We start from the raw sequence: 11,367 nt of genomic DNA, 5'->3' as shown, positions 1-11,367 counted from the left end.
TAGAGAACATGGATCAATTACCTCATATTCTTTCCATGAGCCAAACTCAATGTATTCTCTACCATAAAATGCCAGAATGACCAAGTGGCCTAAAATGTTAAAAGCAAGAAGAATTAGGTTAACATTAAAAATGAATTCTTTGATATCTAGAAGATATATGATTATTTTAAATTATTGAATTTGTGGATAAATACTAATTACCATACAAATGAATTATTTTTAAAGTATTTCTTTGCATAACTATATTTTTTAAAGTTTCCTGTTTAGCCAAAAAAAAAAATGTTATATTGATTTTACAGAAAAGGAGAACTTTTACTTTTCAAAGAATTAGAATTCAAGTAAACATATTAATCTAATAATCAGGAAAAATTTAAGTGAGGGAAAATAATGAAGAGAAGAATTCTCTGAAAAAACCTATGCTTTTAAATTGTGAAGATGAGAGACCAGCCAGTTCTGAGAACAGCCTGATATAGAGAAGCAAAAGTGAGAATGGATTAGCAGCTGACATAACTTTGCTCATTCCTTAAAAATAATTAAATAAGATTTATTTCTTAAAAATAAACAAGCAGAAAACAACATACAAACAGGTCACAAACCAGAGAAATTAATAAGATATACATGATTATTCAGTTTTATGGAAATTTTAAAAAGAAATCTTTGGTTGAAAGACAAATGGGCAATGTTATTTTAAAACTAATGATTTTTACTGGCTAATAAATTAAATTTAGGGTAACACTTACATATAAAAATGTAATTAAGTACATTGTTTATATATGTTCCTACCGTTTTTGCCCTAAATTTGGCCCATGATGTCAGAGATAAATTTAGTACAAAGTATTCTGATAATTTAGTCAACTGTAAACAGCATCATAGCTGCCTGGCGTGATTTAGTTTTGTTTGTTTTCTTTTTTTCTTTAAAGGTAAAGGTGACATTAAGTGACAGTTGCCATAAATTTTTATGTCGGTCCATTAAACTCAGAAAAATAACAAAGCAAACAGGCACAGCTGAGTATATATGAACAGGGAACAGTCTAAATACACATTTTCGGGGTGACTTGAACATGACAAGACAAGGATCACTAAAGTAATCACAGGTGTTTGCTGTGTATTTAGGCGATTACAAGTCAGATACAGCAAAAATGCAATAATCTACACTAATTAACACACCAGAGTTCTCAGAAAGAACTCGGCAATTTTAACCCTATTATCAGATTTTCCTGTTACCTTATTATCATTATGACATATATTTTCTGACATGAGATATTACTGTACATATTTATTATAAATTAAGTGACAAAATACTTCATAACAACTTTGAGCAAAATGACTATGAGTTATACATACCCATAATCAGATGTTTCTAAGATAATTCTACCAAGTCCTTTAGCTTGGATTCTTTTCTCCAACCACCCTCACCTGTACTTAATTTGAGTGAATATCAAGTAAGAAAATTCAAGCTAATCTACAGTTATCTGTGTCCTCTACTCCTCTCCAAACAGGTTACAAGTAAAATCTCCTCTTTGAAGACATCCTTCACCACCTCATTCTGAAACTAACACAATTGCTCAGGATCTCTTCATGTCTTGAATTATTACAAGTTTCTCAGACTCCATGTCAGATCACTAATAATACAAGTTGTCTTTGCCATTAATCATTTTAACTTTAAGATCCAATTAATTTCTTAAAGGCTGTTCTCATATAATATTATTCAATCACTTATTTAAAAAAGAATTGCAACTATGCTAGGCGCCACACATACAAATATTAAATATACACGGTCCACACACACAAGTAGCTCACTCACTACCATGCCAATCACAGCAAGATGCACCCTCCCTCAAAACTCTACACTGGCCCCACAAGAACTTATTTTCTTGTTTCTTTCTATATTCTACAATGACTTTCTTCTCATCCCTGGCACAAATAATCCAAGTATCTTCATCTTGCCCTTCAACATTTATTGACTCAATACTATGTGCTTGGCAATATGCTAGCAGTTGATTAGGTATTCAGTGCCAAGCAAAACAGTTTTTTGTATTCAGGTCCCACCTCATCTGCTCCCACATACTATGCTAACTCTTTCAGTGGCTTTATAATTCTCCTGGTATTCATTTTTTGCACGCTCATTTTCTCATACTCCACAACTAATAGTAAACAAATCCTGCTGATCTGTCACCCATGTCAGGTGATCCCTTCCAGCACCATCCTGAGACCCAGGCAAAAAGAGTCACTGCCCTGGGCCTTACACTTTAGAGAACCCACTTTGGCCCCCACTTTGGCCCCCTGGCCAGGTACTTCTTCTTGAAGTGAGAAGTCTGCAGAGTTCAGGGCATGCTCTCTGACTCCTCAGCACTCTACCACAGCAGATTCCCAGGATCCCAAATTTACATACAGAGCCCTGAAGTATCGTCCCCAGGGCAGACAGGGGTGCAGGCAAACCCACCTCTAGGCCCAAGGGGCAGTCAAGAGATGGCTTGCAAGGGGTGAGGCAAGGTTGCCTGGGAAATAGGCATGGGGACATGCTATGGCAAAGAACCTAGGATATGGGCAAAAGGAGGTAGACTACAGGAGAAGAACAAGGTGACAGAAGGCCAATTCTCCTTTGGCCACTATATTCTAGAACAGAACTCCTAAAAAAATCTGTAAATTCTAAATGATCATCCACCTCATTACAAAGCTATATCAGTCAAATTAGGAGGTAGAGCACATTTTATTTAACAGTTAACTGATTTGTAGCATTTAAATATTCAGAAATATAATGAGTGAACTTTCATTTATACTCTTGCACCCATTAGTGTTAAGGATGGGCCTGGTTTCTACATCCTATTTCTACTTATGGTTCACCAGTTTCAATCTTCATTATAGCGCATCAAATATTATTATAAAAGTAGTGGCAGTAGAAGTAGTAGTAGCAAAAGTAGCATTGATAATACCTCTCACTGAAGGTCCTAGCATAGTACCAGGCACCTAACCTTTACTAAACTCTTTCATGCCTTTGTGTTACTTACAACCCAACTAGCTAGTTATCTTCATCTTATCCATGAGCTGAAAATAACAGAGTGGCAGAAGAAGGATCTTAACCAAAGTCTTTCTGAATTAGTAGCCCAGGTTCTTCACCCTATCCTTCCTTTCTGATGATTAAAACAGGTTTACCTGGCTTCAGACCACTCCCTGCTAATCTACACAGATCTGCCAGATTAATCTCTGTAAAAGACCTCTTTCACCTTAACATTTGATCCAGTTTTTAAAATATACAGTACTGGTTATGCTCTATCCAGTTAAGTTCCAAATTCTTAGCCTGATTTTTCTTTCAACCCCATCTGCTTCATTATTTCCTAAAACAACTCTTCAAATTCTTCACAGCAAAATCATACCTTGCCTCTACTTCCCACAAGCTTAACCCCTTTTCCACATCCCTCAGCCAATACACCTCCCTAAAAACTTTTAAGATCCATCTCATGCTTTATCTCCTCCCTAAAGACTTCTCTAACTACTCAAGCCCAGAATCTTTTCTCATCCCTAATTTTCTATATTCGCATAATAGTGAGAGTCTCTGATCGCTCAACAAGTAAGTAAGCTATGAACTTAGGGTGTCAACCACAAAGGATATGACATACCTTATGACTTCATGTCACTTTATGGAGTTCCTCTTGTTGGAAGACACCATAGGGGAAACTGGTAAAGTGGCTCTAAAGACAAAGCACCTGGCTGATAATCCTCCTTCATCATATATTAGCACAGACTTTGCTGTTGAACTTGTACAGTAAAGTAACTACCAGCAGTTCATTTATGATTAGCAGACTTTTTGGTCCCTGAGCCCATTTTGATCTTAAATTTTTTGAGAACACCAAAGAACTTTTGTTTATGTGTATTATATCTAGTTGTGTAATGGCATATATTCAACAGCCAGCTTTCCCTCCTTTACCATCAAAAATGCCAAATTTGTAGCTTCAACTCATTTCCATGATGTAAATACTCCCAATGTGGCTAGTTTCAAGCTAGCAATGTGATATCTGAATAAAGATTTAAGAAGAGATTAACAACACTGGCTCTCTCGAGCTGGTAAGAACGGGCTTCAGTAGGTCACTACTTATATCTATCCATTTAACCATATTAGAAAACAAAATGGAAGGAGAAAGTCCAAGATGGTGGCATAGAAAGATCCTAAACTCACCTCCTCCCATGGATAAACCAATGCTACAGCTACATATGGAACAATTCCCTATGAAAAAGACCTAAAAATTAGCCAAACAACTTCTGCACAGCAAACAGTAAAAGGGCAAACAGTAAAAAGGCCACATCAAGATAGACAGCAGAGGCAGTCTCACCAAAAACCTCATCACAGTGTGGCAACCCGCAACTGGGAGGGATCTCACAAATTCAGAGCTTCTCCCTGAAGAGCGAGCGGTTCATGCCCTGTATCAGGCACCCCAACCCTTAGGACCTGCAACAAAGAGACAAGCCTCCAAAACATCTGGCTTTGAAAACAATGAGGCTCATATCCAGGAGACCCATAGGGCTGCAGGGAGCTGAGATACTTCTCTTAAAGGGCTTGAGTGCAGATTCACTCACGCTGGACACCGGCACAAAAGCAGCAGTATGAAAATGCCTAGACTACATGTGAAGAAGATTCATTTGCTCGTCTTAGAGCAACCACCAGAGGGACAGAGGCCTGTTGGAACTCTCTAGGGGGGGGCGGAGGAGCTGGTTAGTTTTCTGCTCTCCCTCTACCGTGATAATGCTAGCAGGTATGCCCTGACCCTGTGCTCTCCTGCGGCCCTGCAAAAGCTGGTGGGCACACCCCAGCCCTGAGCTCTCCTGCTGCCTCATTAAAGCTGGCAGCCATGGGCAGTATACACAGGGGACACTCCTTGATCATCTATCTGGCTCTGGTGGCCAAGGGGCTTGCATTCTTGGGTCCCACAGGACTGTAACAAAAGGAAAGACAGTTGTGGCAGGCTACCATCCCCAAGGCACCAACAGGCAGCAGACTGAAACATACCCCAGATCTTTCTGTGAAAAAGGACAATTTACTTGTCCTATAATTTTATCTTGAGGGGCAGAATTGAGGCTTGCTACACAGAGCTAGAGACTACAAAACTGCTCTCAGGGAACACAGGCTGGGAAACACCATATTTGTACTGTCCCTTGGCTGTGCTACAGCTCTCTACTACCTCACAGAAAACAGCTTATACGCACGACTGAAGCCCCAATTCTTGCAACTTTCGCCCAAAAGACAAGTCCAGGTCTCCAGCAGGGTTTATGATTGCAGTCCCACAGGACTGTATCTATTTGCATCCTTTAAAAGCTGTCTGAGGGTCTGGCTTCCCATCAGCCTGAAGCAAGGTACTGACTGAGATACTTCCCTTTGGTACACTGATAGATAATGGGTACACCGTCAACAACTGGGAACTATCAGGAATAAATCAGGCTGCTTGGACAATCACAAAGGTTCAACAGACAACCAAGACCTAGGGTGAGGTTGAAAGACATCGTTCCTCTCCTAACACAACGCCACTCCTTCAAGACTGGGAAGGTAGCTGTTTCACCTAATATACAGAAACAAACACAGAGTCGAGCATAATGAGGACACAGAGGAACATGTTCGAAAGGAAAGAACAACATAAAACCTCAAAAAAAAACCTTAATGAAATGGAGATAAGTAATTTGCTTGATAAAGAGTAGAAGATAATGGTCATAAAGATGTCCACTGAACTTGGGAGAAGAATGGATAAACACATTAAGAACTTCAACAAAGAAATGGAAAATATAAGAAAATACCTAACAGAAGTCAAAGAGCTGAAGAATAGGATAACTGAACTGAAAAATATACTAGAGGGTTTCAAACAGACTAGGTGAAGCAAAGAAAGAATGAGTGATCTAGAAGAAAGGGCAGTGGAACTCACACAGAACAACAAAAAGGAAAAAGAATTTCAAAAAGTGAAAATAGCTTACGGGACCAATGGGACAACATCAAACAGACTACCATTTGCATTATAGGGATCCCAGAAGGAGAAGAGAGAAAGAGGCAGAAAATTTATATTTAAAAAAAAAAAAAAAAAAAAAAGGTTGAAAACTTCCTTAACCTGGGGAAGGAATCAGAAATCCAGGTCCAAGAAGCCTAGAGTTCCAAAAAAGTTGAACCCAAAAAGATCCACACCAAGACACAGTACAATTAAAATGTCAAAAGTTAAAGAGGAAATCTTAAAAGCAGCAAGAGAAAAACAACTTTTTATGTAGAAGGGAACCCGCATAAGACTATCGGCACATTTTCAGCAGAAACTCTGCAGACCAGGAGTAGCACAATATATTTAAAGTGCTGAAAGGAAAAAACTTCCAACCAAGAATACTCTGTGTGGCAAGATTACCATTCAGAATTGAAGAAGAAATGTGAAAGTGAAAGCTAAAGGAGTTTATCACCACTAAACCAGCCTTCCAAGGAATGTTAAACAGACTGCAAAAAAGGGCATTAATTAGTAACAACAACTACAACAAAAATATATGAAAGTATAAATCTCACTGGTAAAGTTAAATCTATTATAAAGATAGTGGATTAATCACTTATAAAGCTAATATGAAGATTAAAAGACAAACAAAAGTAAAAATAAATATAACTATAATAATATGGTAAGAGGAACACAAAATAAAAAGATGTAAAATGTGCCATCAAAAACATAAAATGTGGGGGAGAGGGTAAAAAATGTAATTTTAAAATGCATTCAAACTTAAAGTTGTTATGAACTTAAAATAGAATGTTATTTACATAGGCTGTTATTTGTGAGCCTCATACTAGCCACAAAGCAAAAGCCTATGGTAGATACCAAAAAATAATGAGAAAGGAATCTAAACAAAACACTAAAGAAAGTCATCAAACCTCAAGAGAGAAGAAAGCAAGAGAAAAAGAAAGGAACAGAGAAGAACTACAAAACAGCTATAAAATAATTAACAGGAAGGCAGTAAGTACATACCTATTAATAACTACTTAAAATGTAAATAAACTAAATGCTCCAGTCAAAAGACGCAGAGTGGCTGAATGGATACATAAACAAGACCCATCTATCTGCTGCCTACAAGAGACTCACTTCAGATGTAAGGACACACACACTAAGAAAGTGAAGGGATGGAAAAAGATATTCCATGCAAATGGAAACCAAAAGAAAGCTGGGACAGCTATACTTACACCAGAAAAAAATAGATTTTAAAACAGCTACTACAATAAAAGGGCACTGGATAATGATAAAGGGGTCAATCCAAAGAGAAGACATAATATTTGTAAATATATATGCACCCAACATAAGAGCACCAAAATACAACACGAATATTAACAGACCTAAAGGGTGAAAGTGATGGAAATACAATAATAGTGCAGAACCCTCATAACCCACTTACATAAATGAATACTTCATCCACACAGAAAATCAATAAACATTACAGGAAGAAAACTGAAAAAATCATAAATATGTGAAGATTAAACACCATGATACTAAACAACCAATGGGTCAATGAAGAAATCAAAAAAGAAATCAAAAAATACCTTGAGACATTTGTATATTTTGGAGATTAATCTTTTGCTGTTTCTTTTGCAAATATTTTCTCCCACTCTCAAGGTTGTCTTTTTGTTTTGTTCATGGTTTCCTTTGTTGTGCAAAAGCTTTTAACTTTAATTAAGTCCCATTTGTTTATTTTTAAAACAATCCAATTAAAAAATGGGCAGAAGACCTAAATAGACATTTCGCCAAGGAAGACATACAGATGGCCAAGAGGCACATGAAAAGATGCTCAACATCACTAATAATTAGAGAAATGCAAATCAAAACTACAATGAGGTATCACCTCACACCAGTCAGAATGGCCATTATCAAAAAATCTAGAAACAATAAATGCTGGAGAGGGTGTGGGGAAAAGGGAACCCTCCTGCACTGTTGGTAGGAATGTAAATTGATACAGACACTATGGAAAACAGTATGGAGTTTCCTTAAAAAACTACAAATAGAACTACCATATGACCCAGCAATCCCACTACTGGTCATATACCCTGAGAAAACCATAATTCAAAATGAGACATGTATCACAATGTTCACTGAAACACTATTTACAATAGCCAGTACATGAAACCAACCTAAATGTCCATCAACAGATGAATGAATAAAGAAGATGTGGCTCATATATACAATGGAATACTACTCAGCCATAATAAGAAACGAAATTGAGTTATTTGTAGTGAGGTGGATGGACCTAGAGTCTGTCATACAGAGTGAAGTATGTCAGAAAGAGAAAAACAAATACCATATGCTACTGCATATATATGGAATCTGAAAAAAAAATAGTACTGATGAACCTAGTTGCAGGGCAGGAATAAAGATGTAGACATAGAGAATGGACTTGAGGACACGGGGTGGGAGGGGGAAGCTGGGGCGAAGTGAGAGTAGCATGGACATATATACACTACCGAATATAAAATAGTTAGCTAGTGGGAAGCAGCAGCATAGCACAGGGAGATCAGCTTGGTGCTTTACAATGCTTTACAATTACCTAGAGGGGTGGGATAGGGAGGGTGGAAGGGAGGCTCAAGAGGGAGGGGATATGGGGACATATGTATGCATATGGCTGATTCACTTTGGTGTACAACAGAAACTAACACAGTATTGTGAAGCAATTATACTCCAATAAAGATCTATTTTTAAAAATCTAAAAAAAAATACCTTGAGACAAAAAGAATTGAAACACAACTTACCAAAATATATGGGATGCAGCAAAAGCAGTTCTAAGAGGGATGTATGGTGATACAAGTCTAGCTCAAGAAAAAAGAAAAATTTCAAACAAGCTAACTTTACACCTAAAAGAACTAGAAAAAGAAGAACAAACAAAGTCCAGAGTGAGTTGAAAGAAGGAAATAACAATGATCAGAGCAGAAATAAACAAAATAGAAGCTAAAAAGCCAGTAAAAGGGAATGATGAAATTGAAAACTGGTTCTTTGAAAAAATAACCAAAATTGACAAACCGTTAGCTGAATTCTCTTTACCAAGAAAGATAAAGAGGGCTCACAACTGAGGAGCCTGCCTGCTACAACTAAGACCCAACGCAACCAAATAAATAAATAAATATTTTTTTTAAAAGAGACAGCTTAAATAAATAGAATCAGAAATAAAAGAGGAAATGATACAACTGATAAACAGAAATACAAAGAATCATAAGAGACTACTAAGAACAATTATACGTCAATAAGCTGGACAACCTAGAAGAAATGGATAAATTCCTTGGAACATAGAATCTTCCAAGACTGAATCAGGAAGAAATAAAAAATCTGAATAGACCAATTTCTAGTAAGAAGATTGAATCAGTAATAAAAAATCCCCCAACAAACAAAAGTCCAGGACTAGATGGCTTCTGTGCTGAATTCTATCAATCACTTAAAGAAGATTCAATAACTACCTTCCTCAAACTCTTTAAAAAAACTTAAGAAAAACCCTTCCAAACTCAATTCACGAGGCCAATGTTACCCTGATACCAAAACCAAACAAGGACACAACAAAAAAAGAAAATTATAAGCCAATATTCCTGATGAATATAGATGCAAAAATCCTCAACAAAATTTACCAAAACGAATTCAACAATGCATTAAAAAGATCATACACCACTATCAAGTGGGATTCCAGGGATGCAAGGATGGTTCAACTTCTGAAAATCAATCAATGTGATACACCACGTTAACAAAATGAAGGATAAAAATATATGAACATCCCATAGATGCAGAAGAAAGCTTTTGAAAATATTTAACATCCATTTATGATAAAAAACTCTCAGCAAGGTTGTACAGAAGAAGTGTATCTCAACATAATAAAAGCCATATATAACAAGCCTACAGCTAAAATCACACTCAGGGGGGAAAAGCTGAAAGCTTTTCCTCCAATGAACAAGACAAGGATGCCCACTCTCACCACTTTTATTCAACATAGTATTAGAAGTCCTAGCCAGAGCAATTAAGGCAAGAAAAAAATAAATAAAAGTCATCCAAGTTGAAAAGGAAGAAGTAAAACTGTCATTATTTGAGGACAGCATGATATATATATATGGTCTAAAGACTCCACCAAAACATTGTTATAATTTTTTAAAGAATTCAGTAAAGTGGCAGGGTACAAAATCGACATACAAAAATGTGCTGCATTTCCATACATTAACAATGAGCTATCTGAAAGAAAATTAAGTAAACAAAAACTTTACAATTGCATTAAGAAGAATAAAATACCTAGGAATAAATTCAAGAAAGGAACAGAAAGGCCTGTACACTGATAACTATCAATATAAGACAGTGATGAAAGAAGTTGAATGAAGTACAAATAAATGGAAGGATATTTCATGTTAACAGATTAGAAGAAATAATATTGTTAAAATGTCCATATTACCTAAAGCAATGTACAGATTCAATGCAATCCCTATCAAAATACCAAAGGCATTTCTAGCAGAAACAGAACAAACAATCTGAAAATTTGTATGAAACCACAAAAGACCCTGAATAGCCAAAGCAATCTACAGAAAGAAGACCAAAGCTGGAGGCATCATGCTCCCTGATTTCAAACGATATTACAAAGCCACAGTAATCCAAACAGTATGGTATTGGCATAAAAACAAACATATCGTTTAATGGAACAGAATAGAGAGCCCAGAAACAAACCCACCCACGTATAATTAATTTACAACAAAGGATGCAAGAATATACAGTGGGGAAAGGACAGTCTCTTTAATAAACTGTGTTGGGAAATCTGGACAGCCACATGCAAAAGAACAAAAACTAGACTACTATCTTACACCATACATAAATAGTAACTCAAAACGGATTAAAAACTTAAATGTAGACCTGAAACCATAAAACTTTTAGAAGAAAACATGGACAATATGTTCCTTGACATCAGTCTTGGTGATGATTTTTTGGATCTGACTCCAAAAGCAAAGGCAACAAAAGCACAAATAAGCAAGAGCGACTACATAAACAAGAAGGATTCTGCACAGCAAAGGAAACCATCAACAAAATGAAAAGGCAACCTACAGAATGGGAGAAAATATTTGTAAATCATATATCCAATAAGGGGTTAATGTCCAAAATATATAAACCACTCATACAACTCAACAGCTTAAAAAAAAAAAAAACAAAACATAAAACAATCAATCCAATGTTAAAATGGGCAGAGGTTGAATATACGTTTTTCCAGAGAAGACATACAGATGGCCAAGAGGCACATGAAAAGATGCTCAACATTGCTAATCATCAGGGAAATGCAAATCAAACCCACAGTGAGATATCACCTCACACCTGTTAGAATGGCTATTACCGAAGAGACAAGAGATAACAACTGTTGGCAAGGATGTGG

The 11,367-nt window shown here is 36.5% G+C and overlaps 1 protein-coding gene across 4 annotated transcripts in view; it reads right to left on the bottom strand.

The window, feature by feature from the left end:
- RFX3 (regulatory factor X3) overlaps positions 1-11,367 on the bottom strand; it is a 294,873-nt gene that overhangs the window by 253,684 nt on the left and 29,822 nt on the right. For 3 of the 4 annotated variants that reach the window (XM_089913244.1, XM_089913246.1, XM_022573601.3), the window contains exon 2: positions 22-89. The exons of the other annotated variant lie outside the window; for it this stretch is intronic. The gene's annotated coding sequence lies outside the window, so the exon portion shown is untranslated. The remainder of the gene's footprint in view (positions 1-21; positions 90-11,367) is intronic. 4 annotated transcript variants of the gene reach the window in all.

This window comes from Delphinapterus leucas, chromosome 6 (assembly GCF_059928025.1).
Source record: "Delphinapterus leucas isolate spDelLeu-1000000601 "Yukka" chromosome 6, BTC_Dleu_Yukka2, whole genome shotgun sequence".
NCBI classification, from domain to species: Eukaryota; Metazoa; Chordata; class Mammalia; order Artiodactyla; family Monodontidae; genus Delphinapterus; species Delphinapterus leucas.
This window is presented reverse-complemented; position numbering and strand designations above follow the sequence as displayed.